At 44.8% G+C, this 25,971-nt stretch overlaps 1 protein-coding gene across 2 annotated transcripts in view; it reads left to right on the top strand.

Moving 5' to 3' along the window:
- Positions 1-25,971, top strand: part of ESRRB (estrogen related receptor beta) — a 164,597-nt gene that overhangs the window by 8,776 nt on the left and 129,850 nt on the right. The gene's annotated exons all lie outside the window — the stretch shown is intronic.

Here is a 25,971-nt window from a genome sequence, read left to right as displayed (position 1 = left end):
CTGAAACAGAAGTTGCCAGATCCTTCTATATAGTGAGATGTTGTACATGATGCTCCCTCTTCCCATTTAATCCTCACAACAAGAGGCAGTGACGGGCCCAAAGTCACTCAGTGAGATTTATGGCCAAGTGGGGATTTGAACCCTGATCTCTCAAGTCTTAGTCGGACACCTAACCACTACGCTGCACTGGAGGGACCATATGCAAGAAGAGTTTGACAGGTAACCATGCACAGGATTGCAGTTGTGCCCCATAAACTTAATTAAGAGATTTTATTTGTAGTTTGTTTGTTTTGAATGTCCATTGTTTTTAAGGTGGAATTTAAAAACAGTGTGTTCAAAAAGCACTTAATTCGTTCCAGAGGTCCGTACTTAGCTTAAAACTGTTCTTAACCTGAAGCACCACTTTTGCTAATGGGGCCTCCTGCTGCCGCCGCGCCGCCAGAGCACAATTTCTGTTCTCATCCTGAAGCAAAGTTTTAAACCTGAAGCACTATTTCTGGGTTAGTGGAGTCTGTAACCTGAAGAATATGTAACTTGAAGCGTATGTAACCCGAGGTACCACTGTATATAAAATCTGGATGGCATTACTCTGAATTTTGCTTGTAGGAATGGCACTTCACAATTGTTGAGAATTTCCCCCCAAATGTGTTCACACTCACATATAGGATACTTGGTTAAGAATCTGAAGTGAAAAGCAAATTGCCACTCCTTTGAACCCCGTCCATTGCTCAGAAACCAAGTTAGTGCACAGCATTCACCACTGGCTCAGAGACTACAACCATGCATTTACCAAACGAAGGCATCCATGATGCTATAACTGAATCAATTTCATATTCACCCTTCTGAATGAAGAAGAAAAAACACACCTGCAAGTGAATGGACAGGAAGATAAAAATGTTCCCCAATTCTGCTGCTGAAACTTACTGATGTAAAAGTATCTGGCCTTTCACTATTCTTTTTAGTCTTATGTGCCATCTTGAGATGGTTTTAAAATTAAGCTTGTGTGTTCCTAATAGGGTTGCCACCTTTGGTTGGGCAAAATACAGGACAGATTAGGCAGAATAAGGGACAGGTTGAGGTGGGGATTGGGGAGCGGCACACACTCTCATGACATCAAATCCTCCCCCCTTTGTGGAGGGGGAAGGGTTCCCTGCATTTGGCCTCCCACCACCCTGAACACCCTGGCTTCGTTCCTCACCTTGACTCATGTAGATGGGCAGGATCCAGGGAGAACAGCTGGCTCCCATGGGTGATGTGAGCCTCGGCTCCAGCCTCTCACACATGCTGGCATCCGAAGAGATTCAAGTGTGGAGGAGGGAGGAGGGGAGGTCCGGTTGGGGTGGCAGAGGGGGCCAAGTAGTGGCGGACCTGCACCATGCTAGACTGGCAGGCGGCAGCTGAGGTAGAGAACTAGTGAGAGGGAAGGAAGGAGAAAGCAAGGGAGGGAGAGGAGGTTGTCCTTTTCCCTTCTCTCTATTGTCGCTCAGGCCGGGCTTGTCAGCCACACCAACAGCAATGCAACCACCATTTTGGGCTGGCCAAGCTCGAATATGGGGGGAAAGGCACCCTGTTTGAAGTCCAAACAGGACAGGGGACACTTTTGTCCAAAAACAGGGCAATCCTGTTTTTCTAGGGACAAGTGGGGACCCTGAGCTTAATGACTTTAAGATCTGTAACTGAATGGCTAGGAAATAGAAGAAGAAGAAGAAGAAGAAGAAGAAGAAGAGGAGGAGGAGGAGGAGTTTGGATTTGATATCCCGCCTTTCACTCCCTTTAAGGAGTCTCAAAGCGGCTAACATTCTCCTTTCCCTTCCTCCCCCCCCAACAAACACTCTGTGAGGTGAGTGGGGCTGAGAGACTTCAGAGAAGTGTGACTAGCCCAAGGTCACCCAGCAGCTGCATGTGGAGGAGCGGAGACGTGAACCCGGTTCCCCAGATTACGAGACTACTGCTCTTAACCACTACACCACACTGGCTCTCTCACCACACTGAATTGACTGTATGTCCCCCAGACAGATTCTTGACTCATGCCTCTGAAGATGTAGGCTCTGTATCTTTCTAAAATAAATACATGTGTTTGATCTTCTGAGTGAGGAATAAGGAGAACGTCTGTGTGAGCTACCACCAGAATTGCCAATGCTTATCAGAATAAGCCTTACCATTCCTGTTTCTTCCTGTACACCAGACAGTAATTCTCATGCCTTCATAGGATAAAGACCTTTCTGTGGTCAAGCATGGGATAAGGAAGGCTCAATCGTATGGCTCTTCATCACAGAGATAAGCAGATATCTCAGGAGATTGATCTTAATGTTACAGCTAGTAAGTTCATTCAGAGAGCAACAATTAGAAAAAATATAATCAACGTGAAAGAAGTCTTAAAAATGTGTGTAAGTGCAGAATTGTTTTGCAATATTGCATCATGACCATAAGGATCTGGTTGGCCAAGGTGAGAACAGGATGCTAGACTAAATGGGCTTTTGGATTCATCCAGAAGGGCTCTTCCTATATGCTGCTATGTTCCTAAGTGTACAAAGCTACTGGAATTTGGAAGGGTGTGTGTGAAGTGTGACCTGAGGTCTTTAGAGCTTTATAGAAGAAATTCAGCCATAGTATCTACAAGGGAAGACAGCCAAAGGAGGCTGTGGAGCACTGATATAATGGATAGCAATACTTTTATTGAAGGAAGGTCTATGCTGTTTTATAGCGCTTTTACTAAGTGCTCATAACATCACATATATGTTTATTTGAATAATCACCACAGTTGTTCTGTGAGTAGCAACTTTTTATTTTTATTTTTTAGAAAAGCAAGACTTTTAGACTTAGGTGCACTTCCACATGACCATTTAGTGTGGACAGGGAGCTGCTCAATGCATGCAGTTTTTGTGAAGCTTTGTCAATGTGATATGTCCTCATAAAAACTCTGCTTTATATTATTTCCCTAGTCAAAATAAAAAAATTCCTTCCAGTAGCACCTTAAAGACCAACTAAGTTAGTTCTTGGTATGAGCTTTCGTGTGCATGCACACTTCTTCAGATACACTGAAACAGAAGTTATTTCCCTATTTAGTGATTTTTTAAAAAAAGCAAATCTGATAAGTATATCCCTTCCTCACGCTGCAGAAATGCTAAATCCAGATTTAATTGGGGGTGGGAAATATGGGACGGCATTTTGATGTGGATGCTGCAATTAACGTGTGATGCCTGAGCAGCACCAAGTCCACAATAAATTGCTAAGCAAAAACGCCCTACGACAATGCTGCAAATCTACCCTATGGTTTCAATTCAGTTTTCAAACAGAGCAAAACACTGACCTTCCTGCATATGCCAGGGATCAGAGCATTCTGGGCCAGGATGCAGCCTAATGGTTCCACGGCAGAGCTTGGTGGCATTAGGGGGAACTTGCCAAACTAGTCATGAAACCATTACAGTGGACATTCGCTCTGGATTGTTCAGTTCCGAAAATAGTAATGGTTTAGACCACACGTATTAAAGAACTGCAATACTTTCAAAGCCCTTAATGTTATTGTGCAGAGGAGGTCTAAACTAAATTATAAGACTGCTAGTTTTCTTGACATGGTCCAGTTTTGGCCTGGGGCAAACTGATCAAATGGGAGATCAAGGCTTCATGAGCTTTGCCGCACGATCTCTCTCTCTCCCCCTTTCCTCCTCTCTTTTGCATCAGACATGCACAGTTGTTATCTCTTTACTTGCAGTATGCAGTTCACCATGTTATGCTTCTGTTGCAGCAATGTTGCATTTCTTAGCACCCAGGTGACAATATTTTGCAACAAATAATTTGCAAAGTTCTCCCCACCCTGCCCTATTATGCAGCCATAACTGTTGAGATTGTTTTGTTGAATGTGGCTGCATGGACCCTTGTCAGATAGTGCCTTGATGACAGCAGAAAAGATTTAACTCAATGTCCCACACATGTCTGCAGCATTTTGTGACATTGTCACCATCATTTGACTGCTCCTTTGTAAGCACACTGTAGCCTTCTTTTAATTGACAAATAAAAGTAGAAAACAAGTCTCCCTAATTTCTATGACTGCCCAGAAAAAATAGAAAACCAACTCATCTCATATGTGGTCTTGCCCTTGATTCCTTTATCCAGTTCTGGAGCTCATATCTAGCAGTGTTTTTAAATGTTTACTTTAAACAAGAAAGTCACCCAGCAACATGACTTGCTCCACTCACAAGGCAAAGTTGTCTCCTCTGCAGCAAGTTCTCTGCTTCTTACCCATCATATCCCACAATGCGTCAGAGAGAGCACTACTAGGATTACTTTAAATAAATAGTAAACATGTTTATGTTGTCTGTAAGTGATCAAACCCCTCCCAAGGCATCATACAATGAAAATACAATGCAGCACAACAATAACACCATTAAAAATAAACTATAAACGTTCTGCTTAAAAAATACTGAAATGCAACTGTATCAAAAGGCATCAGAAGAGCACACCTCAAGGATAAAACAAATAAAATTGCATGTCTTCAGAGGTTTCCTAAACACCTGAAGCGATGAGACCTTGTTGAGTTGTTTGGTTGTCCAAAAGGAAGACCAGTTGTGGCCAGACATCCTTTGCAGGATTATGTGCAGAAGACATCCTGTGAACCCTAGATAGAAGAAATGCTATTCAGCAGGAGTCATGATGGGGATAGAAGCTGAGCTATGTGGGTGAGTTGTATTTCAAGAGAATGTGGTTCAGGTTGATATTGTGTGTGTGTATATGTGTGCATTTTGCACTGAAACAATAGGCACTGACCTATGCAAACACATGGCAAATTATAGCCTCCCCATAAACAAATTAGCATGCTTTAAAAGGTGAAAAGCTCTATAAAATTGTCTCCCCTATTGTTTATGGTGTGCGTGTGGATGCACTGCATTACGGAGGCATGTAAATTCCCTGATCCTTCCCCCACTTCCTGAAATGGACTCAGTGCTCTGTCCATTTTGCCATTGTTCCTGCCAGCCTGGTCCCAGCAGGGGTTCCCTAATTAGCAATCTCTTCATTTCCAATCAAAGCACAAAGCAGCCCCAAAAGCCTCTCTTTATGAGGGAGCTGAGCAGTGGCTGGGGACGCAGAGTGGGATAATTGCCTTCGCCACTGGCAGCAGTAAGCAGCCTGGCTAATTCATTATTGTAATAACTTTGCTTGTCCTTGGGGAGTGGGGCGGGCGGGGGGAGGGGCGGGCAGAGTGGGAGAAGTGAGCCAACCGGTGCTAGCTAAGGACATGGGGGAAAGTGGGAGCCCAGCCAGGGTTCAGGTGAGATGGGAATAATTAGCTAGGAATGGGAGACCATTCCAGGTGAGCTTTTGTTAACTTCCATTGTGAAACCCAACAGCAGCAGCGGCGACTGAGATCCAGAGGTTTAATATTAACAGGTTCCCACTCCGACCTGTCAGGGCGCGTAATAATAGCCGTTGCCCCAGCATGAGCAGGATAATGAAGTTGAAGCTATGGTGAGAGAGCATTAAAATACATTGGGGCTGTGCTCAGATGTTCAGGCACTTTGCCAGAATTTTTAAAATGCTGATTTGCTGCCATCGCTGGGCATCTCTGCTTCTGGCAGAGAGAAAGCCATAACTCAGTGGTAGAGCTATCAGTGTGGGCAATGCATGGACCTGACTTTTGATAAGGCAGCTCCCTAGGAGTGGGAAGAAGTGTTATTCCATTGCAGGAAACTGTATTCCTAATGTTGATTATTTTGGCACCTGAGATAGAAAATACCACAAGTGCCTCACCCTGGGAGTTAAAACGCAACAGCAATAAACGAAAGAACTCTCGTGAAATCCAAAACCAGCTGCCTAAAATGGCTTCCCCGCTCTGCCTTGTGGTCGGATGGGCCCTGAGGGTCTCTGCTTCTTCTTTCTGCAACATGTTTCTCCAAGTACAACCAGAGTCACTTGGGGCATCAGAGCTCAGATGAGGAGAAAAGCGCTTTGGTAAATAAGTTGCAGGGGAATTTATTTTTTGCACTACTCACCCTCAAGGAGTAACTCTAGGAAAACTAGTTGGAGATGACAAATGAGCGGTAAGGACAATTATTAGGTGAGCAGGTATGGAACCTTCACATCCTGTTCTCTGAAGGCTGGAAGAGCAAAATGGGCTAGAAGGAAATATTTTGAGGAAGTACTCTTTAGTGTTCTTCCTGTCACTCAGGTGCGCCTTATGTTCTGATGATTAGAATCAAATCCCATCTCCCGAATTCTACACGATTGGGATAGTGTCATGTTTAAATCCTTGGAACTGCCACCATCATGTCTACTTTGGCGTTGAATTGCACGGCGATGCTGTGGTTAGCTATAGTTTACCATTGGCCAGGTCTCCAGCTAATTTAATATTTCCTAAGGTTGGAATCAATGTGGGGAAAAGATCTGGTGAGGATGTCAGGCACCTGAGATGGTGAAGCCAACTAAGGGCAGGATCAGGTGATTTGGAGGGTGCATGGCTGACACCACTCCATGCCTTAGGAAGACTAGACCAGAAGAGACTGAGAACTATTCCTTTCAGTGCAAGGTAAAACGTCTCCTTTGGCAAACGCAAATTTAAGTGCAAATGTTGTCTCTTCCTCCCCTGGGACTTATATACTTGGTGCTCAACATGGTTGATTGACTCAACCCGTCTGACCTTGAGCGCCCCCTTTTCGGAAGACTTTTCTCAATGTGTAGGGTGGGCTTACTGTTTATTTTATTTCTTTAACAAAATTTATATGCCACTTTACTGTAGAGAAACTTCTAAGCAGTTTGCAAGAAAAGTGAACATGATCAATAAAAACAGTTGAAAACAAGCAATGAAACACATTTGAAAAGAACCAAAAAAGAGATTAATGAACAACAACAACAACAACAACAACAACAATGTGTCTGGACATACTTGCCAAAAAGAATACAGTGAAGGTGCTTGCTTAATTAGGGCTGCCATACATCCAGGATTTCCTGGACATTACAGGGAATCTTTGATTTTTTGGTGTTTTTGTAAAAAACACAAAAAACCACAACTCAACAATTTTGAGGGTTCCATTTTTAAAAAGCTGAACAATTTTGGGGTCTTCCTAAAATAAGTTCAACAACTTTTGAATGTCCTGGTTTTTACTTTTTGAAATATGGCAACATTAGCTTAATGTCAGTAGGCAGGGAGTTCCAAAGCGTAGGTGCTGCCGCACTAAAACAATGATTTCCTACAAGTGTGGAATGAGTATTGTGTGGCCAGTGTTCAAGAACTGACCTGGAGAGCTTGAGGCCTGCTGGGTATTTCAAAGTCTCTTCTGATGAATAAACTAGGTATGTGAAGTGCATGATGGGAAACATTAGGAAAGAGATTGGTGCTGCCTCCTGGCGGTCATCATGACTAGGGATGCAGGATAAACTCAATTATTTTCACATTTAAAGGTGAATCTACAAAATCCACAGATTCCAAAACAGCACACAAACTGAATCATGGCCATCCTTTTGAAATTCACACATCTCCAGATTTTGCATTGCCGTTCTCCAGTCCAGTAATGTACAAAGATGCATTTATTTGTAGAAATATATATCACATTATATGCATATAGTAGGCTAAACTGTGAACTTAAATGCATATATATTTGTGAAAATGACATGCAAAATTTAGGAAAATTGCTCAGGGAAAATTGCATACATTTTTTTAATTAGGAGAAATTACAATGGTACCTAGTATTTAATCTGTTCTGGAGGTCCATTCATAACCAGAAACTGCTCGTAACATGAGGCGCGCTTTCGCTAATGGGGCCTCCTCATGCTGCTGCGCCGCCGGAGCGCGACTTCCACTTGCATCTTGGAGCAAAGTTTGCAACAAGGGGCATCTACTTCTGGGTTAGCTGACTGCATAACCCGAAACATTCGTAAGGGGGACGGTACGTAACACGAGGTACCACTGTAACTAAAATGAAGACAAATTTTCATGAAGATGTATTTTTCAAAAATTGCAAATTACTGCAGAAACACAGAGAACTGAATTTAAGATTGAAAAAATGAGAAAGTGAGAGAACAGAAGTTGACAGATCCATCCATCCCTAGTCATGGCTAGAACTCCTGAAAAGAAGAAGAAGAAGAAGAAGAAGAAGAAGAAGAAGAAGAAGAAGAAGAGGAGGAGGAGTTTGGACTTGATATCTTGCCTTTCACTCTCCTTAAGGAGTCTCAAAGCGGCTAACAATCTCCTTTCCCTTCCTCCCCCACAACAAACACTCTGTGAGGTGAGTGGGGCTGAGAGACTTCAGAGAAGTGTGACTGGCTCAAGGTCACCCAGCAGCTGCATGTGGAGGAGCAGGGAAGCGAACCCAGTTCCCCAGATTACGAGTCCACCGCTCTTAACCACTACACCACGCTGGGTCTCATGGGCAGACAGCTAGGACCTCAAGCTGCTTTCCCCTCCTTTCATTTTAGAGCATAAACTGTTGCGCTAGTAGCAATTGCTTGTGAAAAGGTAAGAAATCGTAGCAATGGACAGGAGAGGGAATATTAATGATTCAATTTCCAGCTGGGTTCCACTCCAAGGCCTCGCAGGAAGACGAGCATTTTTAATCATAACAAACCAGAATGAGGAGTCATTTACGATGAAGCAGCTTTGTGTGTAGGGCTGTGGAGTGTGACGCACCTCGTACCTCTGCAGCTGCAGGGAAACTGTGTTCTAAGGTGAAATGGCGTAGAATCTAGAATCCGCCGTCTTTCTGAAATGCACCATGTTCTAGCCAATGGTTGGTCCATCTAGCTCAGTATTGTCCACACTTATTGGCCGTGGCTCTCCAGGGCTTCAGGCATGGTTCTCCCTCAGCCCTACCTGGAAATGGCCCTGTTTGAAACCCTGGAGAACCACTGCTGGTCATTGTAAGCCAGGGATGGGTTTGATTCCTGGATCCCCTTCATTCTGCCATGGACCACTTTGAGAGGTGGGCAAAGTCACTTACCTGTTAATCACCAGGTGACAGCCAAGACTAGTCATGCTCAGAGTAGATCCATTGAAATAAATGAACATGACTTACTTAGTTTCAGTAATATCAATGGGTCCTCTCTGAGTAGAACTTAGAGAGAACCCTTGATGTCACCATGATGTCAGGTGACTTGACTTCAAAGGAAAGAATGGGAAAAACATCCCTTTGCACCTCTGGCTTGAATTCAAGTTGGAGCTGCGAAGGAACAATCAGGAGCACATTCTTCCTCTGAATTAAAAAAGTGAGTGCTTTTTGAATTTTGCACTTTTTTCTGTCCGTGTACAGGAAATTAGGTCTGTGGGGTGAAGATTCCTCACTGGTGGTGTTGTAAGCCTACCAAGCTCGAGGGAACAATGGTTTGACTCAATATACAAGGCGGTTCACTATATTCGTAAGAATAATTTATTCAGGGCACGGAAAGAACTTTAGACCATGGGTAGACAAACTAAGGCCGGGGGGCCGGATCCGGCCCAATCGCCTTCTCAATCTGGCCCGTGGATGGACCGGGAATCAGTGTTTTCACATGAGTAGAATGTGTCCTTTTATTTAAAATGCATCTCTGGGTTGTTTGTGGGGCCTGCCTGGTGTTTTTACATGAGTAGAATGTGTCCTTTTATTTAAAAAGGCATCTCTGGGTTATTTGTGGGGCGTAGGAATTTGATCATTCCCCCCAAATCTAGTCAGGCTCCCCCACTGTCAAAAATGACACTCTTGCAATATTTACTGCATTGACGCAGCCTGGTAGTCAATGTTTGTCCAGTAGCGTTAGAATCTTCACTTCTCTCTTCCATCCTGTGAGTTCTCCATAGTCTCCATTGATTTTTTATCAACCCCTTGTTCCTTTTTCAGTAGTTTCTGCATGAGCACAGACAGCTGAAGCTGGGCCAGGTAAAGAGACAGAAACGCCACTCCTTTTGCGCCAGTGGTCTGTGGCTCTAAGGCCAGCTAAGAACTTGACAGTAGATTTATTCAGTAGGACACTTTCTTTGAACCACTTGGGCTCAAAGGCCTTCCCTCTACAGAAAGCTCTAATCAGGGAGCCTTGCCTGCTATCTTTTTGGTGGCTGGGAAATACTGTGGTACCTCGGGTTAAGTACTTAATTCGTTCCGGAGGTCCGTTCTTAACCTGAAACTGTTCTTAACCTGAAGCACCACTTTAGCTAATGGGGCCTCCTGCTGCTGCTGTGCTGCCAGAGCACAATTTCTGTTCTCATTCTGAAGCAAAGTTCTTAACCTGAAGCAATATTTCTGGGTTAGCGGAGTCTGTAACTTGAAGCATATGTAACCTGAAGCGTATGTAACCCAAGGTACCACAGTACCTTTTTATACCTCCGGGCTTTTAATTTCTAAACAAAATCCTGCAGTTTTTATTCTGCAGCTGTTTTCTTATTATTGTTTCAGATTTTTAGTGTATGTTCCACTGCAGACAGCCCTGGAAACGTTTTGCATCGAAAGACTGTAAATGCATAAAAGCTAAGTGACTAGAACTAGGTTAATAGGCGACTAAGAAATCTAAATAATAATTAAATAGAATGAAATGAGATAGTCTTGTTAGAGGAAAACAAATGCCAGAGACTGTGGTAGGATAAAAGCTTTTATGCTTTCCCCCCCTTCCATGACCTTGATATTTGGAGTTTTAGCCATACCTTTTAAAATGTCAGTTATAGTCCAGGAATACAATTGCTCGTTGGTTTTCTAATGAGTATAAAAATTATGTGAACGCTGTATTTCCTTTAAGAGGAGCACAGAACTCATGCTCCACCCCAAGCCTCTTCAACTAGTCGGCTGCCTGATCAGTTGGGAAATGTCAAGAAATAGCACTAAATATCAGGAATGTGGCACAGTGTCCCAGCAGTTTGGATGTTGTGGTGGATTATGTGGCAGCTGGTGCAGAGCCATGGGGTTTGTGTCACTTCATGGCAGCTCCACTGTGGTGTGTGTAGACTAAAGGGTCTAATAAGGAGTGTGGAAAGCAGACGAATGGCTACACTTTTACCGACACAACTTTCAGCAGGTGAGAGCTGATTTGAGGCTCTGAATGGGGTTTTTAGTATGCAGCTGATGGAGCGCATCAAATGATGAAAGGGGAGTCAGAAGTAATGTATATGCCATGGTCAAATAGTCTGTCTTTGAACATTTAAAATCAAATCGCCACATGTTTTGTCTATGCATATATGTGTGTATAGTTCAATGTACAGGTTGTGAGAGCTGTTGTTTATGTAGCCAAAGTTGCATTGTCTCTGAACATGAGGGAGGTCTCAGCAGGCTGGGGGGGAATCCCAGCATTTGCAGATGTACAAAGAATATTTGGGGGGGGGACCCTAAGGGGTGGAAATCCCCCAAACAGGCCAGTGAGGACTGAGCATGCTCAGCGCCCAAGGAATGCTTGCTGACTCTCTCTCTCTCTCTCTCTCTCTCTCTCTCTCTCTCTCTCTCTCTCTGTGTGTGTGTGTGTGTGTGTGTAAAACTGGGGAGGGAATGGATGGAATAGAATGGAATGTCTAGAATTCTGAGCAGAGCAGAAGTACTTCACACTGCAACATTTTGTGGCAGATTACACTTGAGGCGCTAAAATATCTTAGAGGCTAAAATCATGAAGCCAAAAAGCCTTTGGTTCAAATTCCACCTCAACTATTAGCCTGTTGGATAATTTTGTGCAATCTAGTATCTGCCAGCCTCAATCTTGCCCCAAATCTTCAATTTTTGGGAGTGATAATTATACTGACTTACCTTACGGGTTCTTGAAAAGGTTAACGAGGTGATGGATATGAAGCACTTTGAACATTACATAAGTGTTGCCTTGCATAAATACTTTGTGTTGCTGTTGTCATAAATAAATGTCCTAGCAGAAAAGAGTGGAGTTTTGTGTCGGAATGGATCTGGTTTGTTTGTTTTTTTAAAAAAATCTGCTGCCACTTTTAAATGGGAGTCAGTACACGTTGCGTAACAGATTGGTGTTCAATGTGTGGGTACGAAATACCTCTTGTTTCTCTTACACCTGTCTAGAATACAATAAGTTGCTGATATCATGTGTGAGTTTCTGCTGGTGCTGTTATTCACCTTGCTATGTAGGAGAGAATGCTGCTCCTCTGATTCTGTGCTCCTGCAGAATCTGCCTCTGATTTAAGGGCAGGTTTTATTCCCTAGCTGCCTCAGGGCTCCTCTTTTCTGATTGCATTAAAGTCTCTGTAATTCTCTCCTCATTAATGATTGGCATATTTTTACTTTTCTCTAAAGGAGCTCGGAGGCGGCTCCCCCTGGGAAACGGGGGGAGGGGGAGTTGCTTCCCAAATGAAACAATTTCATCTTGCTCCAGAAATGCATTAAAAAGGGTTTGTCAGGATCTTATCACTAGTTAGAGGAAGCTAATCAAATTACTTCTATTTATTAGCTGCAGCAGCCTTGTGTCATTCCATCAAATTGCAGGTACGACGGATGGCTGTGCTCCGTCAACATCCCAGTTTTGTCCCTTCGGTGCCTCCTGCTGGGGAAATGAGGATTGGTGGTTTTAAAGCAGCGAGCTGACCCCCATCTCTCCCCTCCTACCCCCTCCCCACCCCCAGGTTCCTTTCTCATTGGCCATGGCTTGTTCCACTTCACCTCTGTAGGAACTTTGCACTTGACTGCTAAATTCATATTATAGCACTGCTATAATAGCAGACATTTACTGATTATAATTGCCATGTAGGAAACAGAACGTTCTTTTCCTTGCACTGTTAAACTCCTGCGAGCAAGCTGCACATTCATGGGAAATCTAGGTTCCTGCACGTAGTTACATTCAGAAGTCTCCTTGAAATTCAGTTACATATATGTAACATTAGTGGGATCTAACTGGGATCTTAAACCATGGTTTGAATGTGTATTGGCTACTAAGCTGACAGTAACCCAGAGTTCCCTGTTTTGGGGTATAACAGAAAACTGTAGTTTAAGCTAACCAGGGTTGAGGGGAAGACGAAAGGAAGCTAGAATCTTAAACCATGTTCAAATCATGGTTTAAGAACCCAGTTAGTAAACTAACATTAAACCACACGATGGGGTGAGCTCCAGTTGCTTGGTCCCTGCTACTGCCAACCTAGCAGTTCGAAAGCACATCAAAGTGCAAGTAGATAAATAGGTACCGCTCTGATGGGAAGGTAAACGGCGTTTCTGTGCACTGCTCTGGTTCGCCAGAAGCGGCTTAGTCATGCTGGCCACATGACCCGGAAGCTGTACGCTGGCTCCCTTGGCCAACAAAGTGAGATGAGCGCCGCAACCCCAGAGTCGGCCACGACTGGACCTAATGGTCAGGGGTCCCTTTACCTTTTTATGTGTTGCATATGTAATGGGTCACTGTTCATAGAATCATAGAGTTGGAATAGACCACAAGGGCCATCGAGTCCAACCCCCTGCCAAGCAGGAAACACCATCAGAGCACTCCTGACATATGGTTGTCAAGCCTCTGCTTAAAGAACTCCAAAGAAGGAGACTCCACCACACTCCTTGGCAGCAAATTCCACTGTCGAACAGCTCTTACTGTCAGGAAATTCTTCCTAATGTTTAGGTGGAATCTTCTTTCTTGTGGTTTGGATCCATTGCTGTTGTTTCAAGCTGACAGAGATTGGCATGGTGAAGGTGACCCATGGAAGAAGAAAGGGAGGGGATTGCCAAGCAAGGCACATGCATGCCCAGTGCTCCTTCCTAGCTTGCTAAAGTTTGTTGAATTTGTGCAGATATAGAGGAATCTGGCCAAGCAGCTGAGTGCATATTCCACTTGACTGCAAGCTTGTGAGTCTTCACCGTTTTTACCTCTGGCCTTAATGCAGGCTGTTTCTGATCTGGATCCAAAGGGCCAAATATTGAGTACATTACTTGCAGTGGGTCTCAGGCCATCACCTGAGAGCGGTTCCCTTATAGGCCCTTGGAACTTACCTTAGGAAAGTTTCAGAACCATCCCAGTTACTGTTGATCTTGCAAATTGAGGTTCAAATCCTGCAGTTCCTTATAGGCTGAGTTTGTGGCCATTCTTCAGATGCTGCCATGATCCAAGGCACAGAGAGTGGCCTACTCAGTGGGAACCCCACAACTGTGGAATACTCTCCTTAGGTCATGTTGGCACCAGCAAAAGGGCTTTTTACCCCCCCCCCCTTTTCATCTTCTGTACGTTGAATTAATGCTCCTCTGCTGACTGCTTTTCATAATCATACTTTTATATTGTTGTTGTTGTTTAGTCGTTTAGTCATGTCTGACTCTTCGTGACCCCATGGACCACAGCACACCAGGCACTCCTGTCTTCTCTTTTATATTATGCTTTGTTAATTTGTTTTTGCGTTGTTTTGAAGAATATTCATTTTCTTTTAAGAATATTCATTTTCTTAACTTTTTTGTAAGCTGCCCTAGGAACCTATTGGGGGTGGGAACCCGACCCTGTAACAACTCTTGTCACATTGTGATGTCTACATGATTTGGCAGGTACTCAATAACTATTTGAGCCACAGATACGGATGTAAGAAGATCCTGCTGGATCAGGCCCATGGCCCATTTCATGCAGCATCCTGGGTGCACACAGTGGCCAACTGGATGCCTATGGGAAGCCCCCAAGCAGGACATGAGCATGAGAGCACTCTTCCCACCTGTGATTCCCAGCTAGTAGGCACTGATAGCCTTGTCCTCCATTAACTTGTCCAATCCTCTTTCGAAGCCATTCAAGATGGTGGCCGTCCCTGCCTCCTCTGGGAGCCAGTTCCATAGTTTAATTATGTACATAGCTGTCAACATTGCCCTTTTTTAAAGGGAAATTCCCTTATTCCAAATAGGATTCCTCGCAAGAAAAGGGAAAAGTTGACAGCTATCACTATGCACTATGTGAAGAAGTGCTTTCTTTAGTCTGTCCTGAATCCACCAACATACGAGAGGGCTACAGATACATAGAGAGCATTACATACCCATCAATTGTACCAGGAAGAAATGGGACATCCTGTTCTTTCTCACGAGGTAAAAGTGGCCAAAATGGCTGCCGTGATATCGCGTGATTTCGGGCTGCATGTGCATTTTGGAGTGCTGTGCCCACAAAAAGCACTTTTTGGGGTGTGTCTGATTTTGTGTAGGTCACGTGACTCACACGGGAATGGGGACCTGGAAGATGGCATCCTGGATTTGGGCCACGTCGTATTGGAAGGTATGGCATTTACGCCATGGTAACAGTGGCATGAGTTGGCCTGATGAGGTATTGATAATACTGAGGAACAGTTGGTGCAAGAACTTGGGATGAGCTCACTGAGTTTGCCTTAGGAGATGCCCCTGGGGCCTGGTCGCCAGAAGCAGGAACAATTGGGCCTGATTGCTGGGACTTTTCGCCTGTTAGTCCCTGTGCTGTGGTAACCTTCTTGTCCCACGCTGTTGAAAAGGCAGCCCAGAATGGCCCGTCAAATTCCACAAAAGGCCATATCGATTGGTCTGTCAGAGTGTTTCCTGGGGTCCTTTATATCTCTCTGCCTCGTCGCTGGTAATGAAGAGGCTGAGTGCGGGGAGAGTCGGCAGATGCCGGGCTGCTGGGATTTCTTCATCTTCTCATCAGGATTTTAATTAGACACGTCCGAGAGGGCACACTATGTGAAGGCGGGCAGGAGCTTTATCAAACAGGCCCCATCTTTAATTACTGTTTACTGACAGATAACAAGTAGTGGGGTTGCGGGGGGAGTGGGGAGTGGGTGGGAGGTCTTAGAGAAAGGACAGCAACACCCAGAATATCCTTGCGCTGCAAAAGCTCAGACGTCTCCCATAGCTCCATGGGAAATTCATGGGTACTTTGCCATTTTGGCATCCTTACAGCCCAGAAGGAAGACGGGACCAATCACCTCTATATTCATGGGTCATTTAAAGGCAGGAATTCAGGGTTGGGTGGGGGGGGTGTCGGAAGTGGTCTGGAAGATTCAGTTTGGGATACAAACAGAGGCAAATGGGACTAGAGCTTTTTCTCCTTAGTGCAGGAAACCTTTAAAAATAGAGATATTAAAACAGAAAGTCTGGTACGCTGGTATGCTTTTTGATTGTACTATCTACATATGTGCCTCCCCCCGCCTTGTGGGAAATGTTATCTGGACTGGCCAGTATATGTGCATATATTACAATCTTTACTGGAGCTGTTTAGTTAGTACCATGTTTGATGGCTTTTGGCTTTTCCAGCACAAAAATCAGGAGGGGCGCTATATATTTTGGTTAGAAAGTCAGCAATTTCACACTTACCGTACACGGATGCCAGACTTGGGTGGGTGGCCTCAGGACCTGGTGATTTGTCCATTTTTAATTTAATTTTTAATCTCTTTCCAGAACTTCATCTCTTGTCCCCACTATTTGTCTCAGTTCCTCAGACTCCCTTCCTGAGAAAGTTTAGTTCAGACCCAAGGATCTGTCCTGCATCTTAATTTAGCTTCTCTGCAATCTCCTTATCCTCAAATCACTTCCCTAGCCGGTTTCTGGATTCTAATGAATTTAAAGGTTTTCCACTTTTGCTCTCAATGCTTTTAGCAATATATTCATTGATTTCCCCCCTTCATTCCTTATTGTCTGCCTGCATTTCCCCCGCAAAGTTTATATTCTTTTATATCCTCAATTTTGTCCTCCTCCTTTTGGTCCCAAGGAGCCAATTCCTAGGGGCCGCGGGGTCTTTGGCCCCCCAATAAAACATTTGAGGGGGCCGGGCTCCCCAAAGTTGATGGGCATTGCCTTTCAAATTGTATGTAACTTCCATTTTCTGAAGGAAGCCTTCTTGCCTCTCGCAGCATCCCTGCCTCTGCTTCTTGGCCACGGTGTCCCCTTTCCTTATGTGCATTATACATTCTAGCTGAGCTTCTATCGTTGTGGTTTTGAACAACTTCCAAGCATTCTGAAGAGATCCGCCCCCCTTGGCTTTCCTTTGCAGCTTCATTTTTACCAGTTCCTTCACTGCTGAGACACTTCCTCTTTGGAAGTCAAATGTGGCTGCGTTAGCCAAATAAGTTGAATTTGATAGCACTGCGGCCGCTGTACCCAGTAGGTTCAGCAGCACTTACATCTCACACCACTTAAGATCAAACTGAGGGTTGCCTGCCTGTCAGTCAGTTCAATGAGCAAATATGCTACAGCCCAGACATTTACATTATTTTTTAAAAATATACCTTTTTGTTGTGGCCAGAACACTCCTTTACCCAGTGGCGAATATAGGCTCAGTTCCTCATACATTCCTTCTTTCTGTTGCTCCAGTAAATAACATACAGTGGTACCTCAGGTTAAGTACTTAATTCATTCCGGAGGTCCGTACTTAACCTGAAACTGTTCTTAACCTGAAGCACCACTTTAGCTAATGGAGCCTCCTGCTGCTGCCGTGCCACCGGAGCACAATTTCTGTTCTCATTCTGAAGCAAAGTTCTTAACCTGAAGCACTATTTCTGGGTTAGCAGAGTCTGTAACCTGAAGTGTATGTAACCTGAAGCATATGTAACCTGAGGTACCACTGTACTGTGCAGGTAGGCCCAGACCAAAATATGAGGAGGAGCTGTGAGCAGGAAATTGTTCTGAAACGCAGCCTCGGCACATCTATTGGTTGCTAGTTCTACAGATCGCTCCTGCAGCTGGCTCTAGCCTAGAACTAGGATTTCAGCATGCAGCCAGGTGCTTCCCTCTGGTTCTCTTCAGCTCCAGCTGATCTGCAGAATGCTGGATGTTCCCAGGAGCAGCAGGACTTGATAATTGGACGGTTGTCTTTCCATTTTGCCACACGGTAGCGAGCAGATTATAGCGCCCACCTGCTATAGATTTCCTGTCAGCCCTCATGAATCAAGTTCCACTGTCTTATTTACTCTTTGCTGGGAATAACATCACCTGGGGATACACTCTTAAACATTATGCATCCCCCCCCCCACTTATGCCACCATCACATGCTAATGTTGACTATGTAGACTCCTCTTTCCCATCTTAATCCTTTATAGGAAGATTTCCTCAAAAGGGAGGCCTTTACTTCTGCATCACCTGGGTGCTTGGTGGCAACTTGCAGGCAAGGCAAGTTTATGGCAACGAATATCCAAACCCTAACCCCAAAAGATGCATGTTTTATTTCTCAGATGACTGCATCCATCTTAAATGGCGTAAGTGGCAGGCATTTATATTTAGCTGGAGGGCTCAATATAGGGAGCCAGTGTGGTGTAGTGGTTAAGAGTGGTGGACTCATAATCTAGTGAACCGGGTTCACATCCCCGCTCCTCCACATGCAGCTTGGGCTAGTCACACTTCTCTGAAGTCTCTCAGCCCCACTCACCTCACAGAGTGCTTGTTGTGGGGGAGGAAGGGAAAGGAGATTGTTAGCCGCTTTGAGACTCCTTAGGGCAGTGATAAAGTGGGATATAAAATCCAAACTCTTCTTCTTCTTCAATATAAATGCCTGCCATTTGTAAATGCTTGGTGGAGACCAAGCACAGAGGGTACTCTTCACCCTCCACACCCCCTGCTTGTGCAAGGGCCTGCTCACCAGCTTACTATCCCTCCATGCCAACCCTCCATGTTAGATGAACATGGAGGGAGCCTTTTGCGCTCACCCAGTCCCCACTGCTGACGGGCGGGCGCTTGCATGCCAGGCGGGCACAGGGCATGAAGGGTTCTCTTCACCCTCCACCCCCTGCCCCCACCAGGCAGCGGCAAGGGGTGGGGTAGGGTGCCCTGTCCCAGCTTGCGCTATGCCCCTGCTCCTGCCTCCTTCCCAAAACTGGTCAGGAAGCTGCTGTGAGAAAGAGGCTGTGGCGATCACACAGGGCCCCTGGACGTTTAATGATCTATTGATCCCTGTGCCACCACTGTGCTCGCTTCCCCGCTGCCACCAGCCCGTTACTCTCTGGTAAAACACTGAGTCCAGTCAATTGTTAAAAGTGAACAAAAAAACCCCAAACCAGTTTATTTTACAAACATTAACAAGTTTATGGTTTCTCAGATAATATTCCTGTCAGTATCTTAACTTCAGTTTCTTTACCGGCCTATACCTTCCTAATACCTTCTGACTGATTATCTCAACTGTTTGACTGACTCCTCTTAACAAATTCTCTCACTCCAGACTAACCCAACCCACAGACTTAACTTCTCTGTCTCTTTTAACTCCAGACTGTCTTCTCAACCACCCTAACTCTAACTCCTCAAAAACAACAACAAAAACAAAACACACATCTGTGCTTAAACCTTATACACAGTTAACTCTGCCCCTTCGGTTCCCATTGGTTAGTCATTTTACAATTAGATAACCCTTTCCTTATGAACCTATTATGATGCCACACACCTAGGTGGGCAAACGCCACAGAGGTGCAAGGCTCTGATTTGGACAGGGGTGGGGGAAGGTGCTGGCACTGCATACGGCCAGAAAAAAGGCACCAGGGACACTGCTGTAAATAAGATTTGTCACTCTGGTTTCATTCTGAGGATTGCGTTCTTGGGAAGATTGTTATTTCTGTTGGCTGCCACCTATTACTGGTTTGCGACAAGTTGCAGCTGCTTGAGGCGGCAGATTTACAAACTTCCTGCAGCCTTTTGGCCTCGTGGATCAGCGTTGCTTTTTGTTGCTGCTCCTGGCCAAGCTTTGTACATGTGTTTGCCAGTCTCGTACGCTCGAGAGTGTAACACACCGCATGAAAAATGCATGTACTTCGTCATGTTCTCTCGCAGAGTTCTTGACCAGACAGCGGATGTAATTCCTGTGTAGTAATGTGATCACAACATAACAGAAGCAAAACAACTCTGGGCATCCTGAACGACTACACCTTCTCTTGCAATGTCTATAGCTGTATATCCCATAATGCAAATAACAAAATCTGCTTGAGTCCAATACATCCTGTCTTCCACACAGGCGCATATCAATTAATTGCTTAATCTGCTCATGTGTCTAACTGCTACTGGGGCCCATCCCAGTCCCATGGAGATGCATATCAACTAATTGCATGGGGCTATATTCTGGTAACTTGTTTAGCATAGAACCTTAATTAGCCAGCCAGTATGTCTAGGCTAAAAGTGAGAACCAAATGCAGATCTTTGCTATGGTAATTGCTTTGCACAGGGAACTTTTAGATAACTCCCATTTTATTTCGTATTCCCCCCCCCCAAGATGTAGTTTTTACTGCATATGGCCGAGTGCAAGACTTAAAATGTGATAGACTTTGAAAACACAACAGTTTATTTAATATATAATTGGTTGTGTTAAATTAGGGAGAGGGGTGCAGTAAAATATTAGGGCCTTAAAGACTATGCAGCAGTTTGGTTTTCTGATATTCATTGAATAACATCGAATCATAGAGTTGGAAGGGACCACAAGAGTCATCTAGTCCAACCCCAGCATGGTGTGAGAGCCAGCATGGTGTAGTGGTTAAGAGCAGTGGACTCATAATCTGGTGAACCGGGTTCGATTCCCCGCTCCTCCACATGCAGCTGCTGGGTGACCTTGGAGTAGTCACACTTCTCTGAAGTCTCTCAGCCCCACTCACCTCACAGAGTGTTTGTTGTGGGGGAGGAAGGGAAAGGAGATTGTTAGCCGCTTTGAGACTCCTGAAGGGGAGTGATAAAGCAGGATATCAAGTCCAAACTCTTCTTCTTCTCTATGCAGGAATCTTTTGCCCAACGTGGGGCTTGAACCCACAGCTCTGAGATTAGGAGTCTAATGATCTACCCCAGGCACCCCCAAACTCGGCCCTCCAGCTGTTTTGGGACTACAATTCCCATCATCCCTGACCACTGCTCCTGTCAGCTAGGGATGATGGGAATTGTAGTCCCAAAACAGCTGGAGGGCTGAGTTTGGGAATGCCTGCTCTCGACCCTTTATTTCCAGCTCTCAGAACAACTGGACCCCCCGGAAAACCAGTGTCCTGATTCCACAAAGAAGCCCTCAGCACATACAGTTGTATGCATGGGGACTCGTTTCAGATTTGCTTCCCTTCCCGCACTGCACAAGTTAATATAGTACCTCAAAGCAGCTCCCCACTGCCAGAATCTAGACTCTGGGGTATCGTTTCATATCACCGTTCCAGGGAAATGAGAGAAATTTCAGGAGTGTGTTACAGCATGCTTCAAAACCTACTTTTGAATATATTGAAAATTAAAAGTGCTGTATTGTTAAAGAGCATTTGCTATGGTTACTTCTTCAAACTTCGTAACTTTATTAGGATGATTAACATGGAGTAAAGTGTCACATGGAAGCCAAGGGATATGGGCCCTTGACATGCGTACATGCTGCACAAACTCATTTAATGGTTTATGCCACTTAGGGACAAATTAAACTGTATATTCTTGCTTTTAAGGCAAAATAACAGCAAATGGGAGAGGGGCATTCAATGCAGGAAACTCGATCAGGAGTTCATTTAGGATCAGGACCCTACCACTATTTTATCTTCAAAATAAAGGTGTGCCTTATGTAATAAATAATGTCACCATGAGTATGCCAAACCAGTGAAGTGGCCACACTTACAGCAGCTTCTGAAGAATCATCACACCATTTCCTGAAACTGTGATTCCTATTATATATCGGTTGAAACATTTTGACACCCTTCTTTTGGTAGGTAGGTAATAATTTTACTTGTTTAGCTATAAGCCACAACAAAACAGAAAGTAAAACCACAACATTCCAATTTGAGCCACAAATTTAGCTCTTAATGGTCTGGCCACCAGCACAACTAAGGAAATAGGCAGAGTAGCTTAGTTTTCATTATCAAACAGCCAAAGACCATACAGCTGCTAGTTTCTGGGTTTTTGCTATGTCAGAGCAGTGTCAGCGGTGGGTGTAGACAAACAGTTTCATATCCAGTGACCCATCCATACTGAATTTTTATTTTAAAGAATACTTGTAATGCCATTTGCATTTTGTCCAGCTACCCCTTACTTTCTTAAATATGCAAAATGAACAGCAGATCAAAGTTGCCTGCAGCCTTAAGCAGAAGTCAGCAGCTGCAGCCACCCTAGCAATGATACAAATTTCATGACTTATTCATTATTATGTTTATGTGTTATTTTCTGACACATGCAGAACAAAAGGGGGGGCGCATGTAGGTGGAAAGAATGGGTGAACGACAGGCCAATCCTAGGCACGTCAGCTCAGAAGTAAGAATAATTGAGCTTAATGGAGCTTAGGTAAAGGTAAAGGTACCCCTGCCCATATGGGCCAGTCATGACTGACTCTGGGGTTGCGTGCTCATCTCGCTTAAGAGGCCGGGAGCCAGCGCTGTCTGCAGACACTTCCGGGTCACGTGACGAAGCTGCTCTGGCGAGCCGGCACCAGTGCAGCACACGGAAACGCCGTTTACCTTCCCGCTATAAAGCGGTACCTATTTATCTACTTGCACTTAAGGGTGCTTTCGAACTGCTAGGTGGGCAGGAGCTGGGACCGAATGACGGGAGCTCACCCCGCCGCGGGGATTCGAACCGCCGACCATGCGATTGGCAAGTCCTAGGCGCTCAGGTTTTACCCACAGTGCCACCCGCTTGCTCCAAGGTAAATCTGTGTGTATAGGATTGTAGCCTTAGAGTGTTCAATGCTGATTGAGACAATAGAAACCTTTTGGAACTCGGGTTCAGTTATCACAGCATGTAAAATCCATATAATGGACAGAGGAGGGCACACCTCTAGGGTTTTGCATTTTATGTTTAAGGAGTCCCCCCCCCTTCCCAATAGATTAGAAATATTTAAAGTATCAATATAGGGTCTGTCTTATACACACACAGACATCTCATGATTGCTTTGGGATTCTGAAGAAACCGATTCTGCAGTATAGATTAGTATTGACTATCTAGTTGCATGGCTGTCCCCCAATTTTCAGTGAGTGTATTTGTAAGATAAACAGGCACTGCATGTGGCAGCATAATTTTCCAGTGCTCTTCTCTTCACTACTGAAGGCAACCTTTAAAACAGAAATGGGGAACCTGTGGTGTTGCTGGACTACAACTCCCATCATCTCTCCCCATTGGCCATGCTGGCTGGGGCAGGTGAGAGTTAAGAACCAAAGATCACCAGAAGAGGCTGCTGGACCAAGCCAAGGGCCCATCGAGTCCAGCATCCTGTTAACACAGTGGCCCACCAGACGCCTGTGGGAAATCCACAAGCAGGATTTGAGCACTCTGGAAGCAAAGCAGAGCCATTGTGGCTGGTAGACACTGATAGCCATGTCTTCCATGAAATTGCCTAGTCCTCTTTTAAAGTTGGTGGCCATCACTGCCTCCTGTGGCAGTGAGTTCCATAGTTTAACTGTGTGCTTGGAGTCCCCAAAACGCCTGGAAGGTCACATAATTTCCGAGCACGTTTCCAAGCACAATTCAAAGCATTGGTGCTGACCTTTAAAGCCCTAAATTGCCTCAGCCCAGTACAGTGGTAGCTCTGGTTACAGACGCTTCAGGTTACAGACTCCGCTAACCCAGAAATAGTACCTCGGGTTAAGAACTTTGCTTCAGGATGAGAACAGAAATCACGCGACGGCGGTGCAGAGGCAGTAAGAGGCCCCATTAGCTAAAGCGGTGCTTCAGGTTAAGAACAGTTTCAGGTTAAGAACGGACCTCCAGAACGAATTAAGTTCTTAACCTGAGGTACCACTGTATCCCTGAAAGGGCATCTCCACCCCCATTGTTCTGCCTGGACACTGAGGTCCCTCATTGCGAGAAGTGAAGTTACCAGGAACCAAGCAGAGGGCCTTCTTGGTATTGGCGCCTGCCTTGTGGAACACCCTCCCATCGGATGTCAAGGAAATAAACAACTGCTTGACTTTTAGAAAACACCTGAAGGCAGCCCTGTTTAGGGAAGTTTTTGATGTTTGAGGTTTTATCGTGTTTTTAATATTCTGCTGGGCAGAAACCCAGACAGATGGGTGGGGTATGTATGTATGTATGTATGTATGTATGTATGTATGTATGTATGTATAAATAAATAAATAAATCCTGCTTTAAGAAGCCCCCTGGACTGTCTTACTGTGTGGGGGAGCAAGGTGTGAGGAGAAGCATGTTAATGGGAGCTATGGTTGTGGGCTCAGTCTGCTGGGCCTTGCAGCAGCCTCCTGGTTTTGAGGGCAGGAGTTCCCCACTGAATGGGCGTCTCTCTCTCCCTCTCTCTCTTGTACAGATCTGTCAAGCAGAAAATGTTTGCTTGCCGCTTTGGATTCCAGATCAAGGTGGAAAGAATAAAAGTGATTTGGAAATCACCTGGCTGAGTAGGCAGGCTGCAGAGGGCATACGGGACAAAGAGCTTTTGCTTGTGTGGGGTGCAGCTGGGGATGGGGAGACATAGATGACCGGATTTATTTATTATTCATATTCTAATTTTTCTCTGCTCGTATTTCTCCAACTGCTGGAAATAAGGGTTTTTCTTAACTGTCTCTGTTATTTCGTGAGCTCCCTGTGTGACATTGACACTGTCTTTGAGATGGGGAGCGCCCTCTAGTGGTCAAGGACACCCACACACCTTCCCCATGACTAGCAGGCGAGATTCGCAGCAATACAGGTTTAGTATATTTAGGTTGGCTTCCTCTGGCTTTTAATTTGCAAACATCACGGTACACTTGGGGGGGCTTCTTCCCTAGGTGGAGAGGATGGAATATGGATGGCAAGAACATGGAAAATGGAAGATTGTAGGGTATAGTCCCAATCTTGTCTGCATACTTATTGGGTGTTCTTGCTTCTAAAAACACCCCTTTTCCAAACTTTGCATTTTCCTTCAGAAATGTACGTTTGGTGCAGTATGATGTCGGTGTCCTGCAGTCTGACAGCAGCTCATTGTCCAGAGGTTATTCCAGGGAGCATACCAAGATCTTATTGGGTTATATCTTTTTCACCTGACAGCCACTTCACGCAGGATGAATTCTGCAGGAACCCTGCATGGAGGTTATTGCTTGTGATCATTCTAAACTGCACATGCATAATTCAGTCATAAACACAGAATCATCCCTCATGATAACCTGGAAATTCAGAATTCAAAATCATACAAGTTCTGAAGTAAAGTCAGAATTTGTGTTTTTCTAGGGACACCAGTTTTCCAATGAGATCTTCTTTCTCCCTCACCGCCCACCCTTGGCATTAACAAATTGTTGTTGTTTAGTCGTTTAGTCGTGTCCGACTCTTCGTGACCCCATGGACTAGAGCACGCGAGGCACTTCTGTCCTCCACTGCCTCCCGCAGTTTGATCAAACTCATGCTAGTAGCTTCAAGAACACCATCCAACCATCTCATTCTCTGTCGTCCCCTTCTCCTTGTGCCCTCCATCTTTCCCAACATCAGGGTCTTTTCCAGGGAGTCTTCTCTTCTCATGAGGTGGCCAAAGTATTGGAGCCTCAGCCTCACGATCTGTCCTTCCAGTGAGCACTCAGGGCTGATTTCCTTAAGAATGGAGAGGTTTGGCATTAAGAAATACCTCACACTAATCTGATTTTGGTTATTTTCACATATGCTGATGGCAGTATAGTCCACTCCTTGGCATACAGAAATTCAGCTCAGGTTTCCCTTCTCTTTCTTTTAAGTGGATTAAATAGACTGAGTGGGATAGTCTTTGCCTGCCTGCCTCAACCTTCATTAGTTAACATGTTTCATTAGCTACAATACTGTAAGATCCGGGGCTAAACCAGCAGGTTTGACTTGAGCAAATTGTTTTGTTGTTGTTGCTGCTGCTGCTGCTATTTATTAGTCACATTACTCATAAAAATGACTCTAGGAGACTTACAAACACAAGTAGCAAAAAGCATGCATAGTCTTTCTGATCACATTTCTGCTGTCTTGGATCTTATGCAGATTTAGGATGAAGATGACCATGAATAGCACTGAAGGCCTCTGGGAAGCCAATAGGGACTATTAAGGCAGAATTTTCTGCCCTGGAGTTCTTCAGGTGTACTGGAAATAGTTGTGAAGGAAGACAAACTGCCCATAGGCGTCTCTGGAAATGATGAGCAGGTCTTGGCAGTCTCTGAATCAGTGAGTCACTGTGTAAGACATCAGAGCCACCTCACCAGTCACTCAGAACTGCTTATATGCCAAAAGTCCCTCTGGTAAAGGCAAAAATATGAAACTTGTGGGG

This window comes from Podarcis bocagei, assembly GCF_964188305.1.
Source record: "Podarcis bocagei genome assembly, chromosome: 1".
NCBI lineage: Eukaryota > Metazoa > Chordata > Lepidosauria > Squamata > Lacertidae > Podarcis > Podarcis bocagei.
The sequence above is the reverse complement of the archived record's forward strand: the minus strand, read 5'-3'. Positions and strand labels throughout refer to the sequence as shown.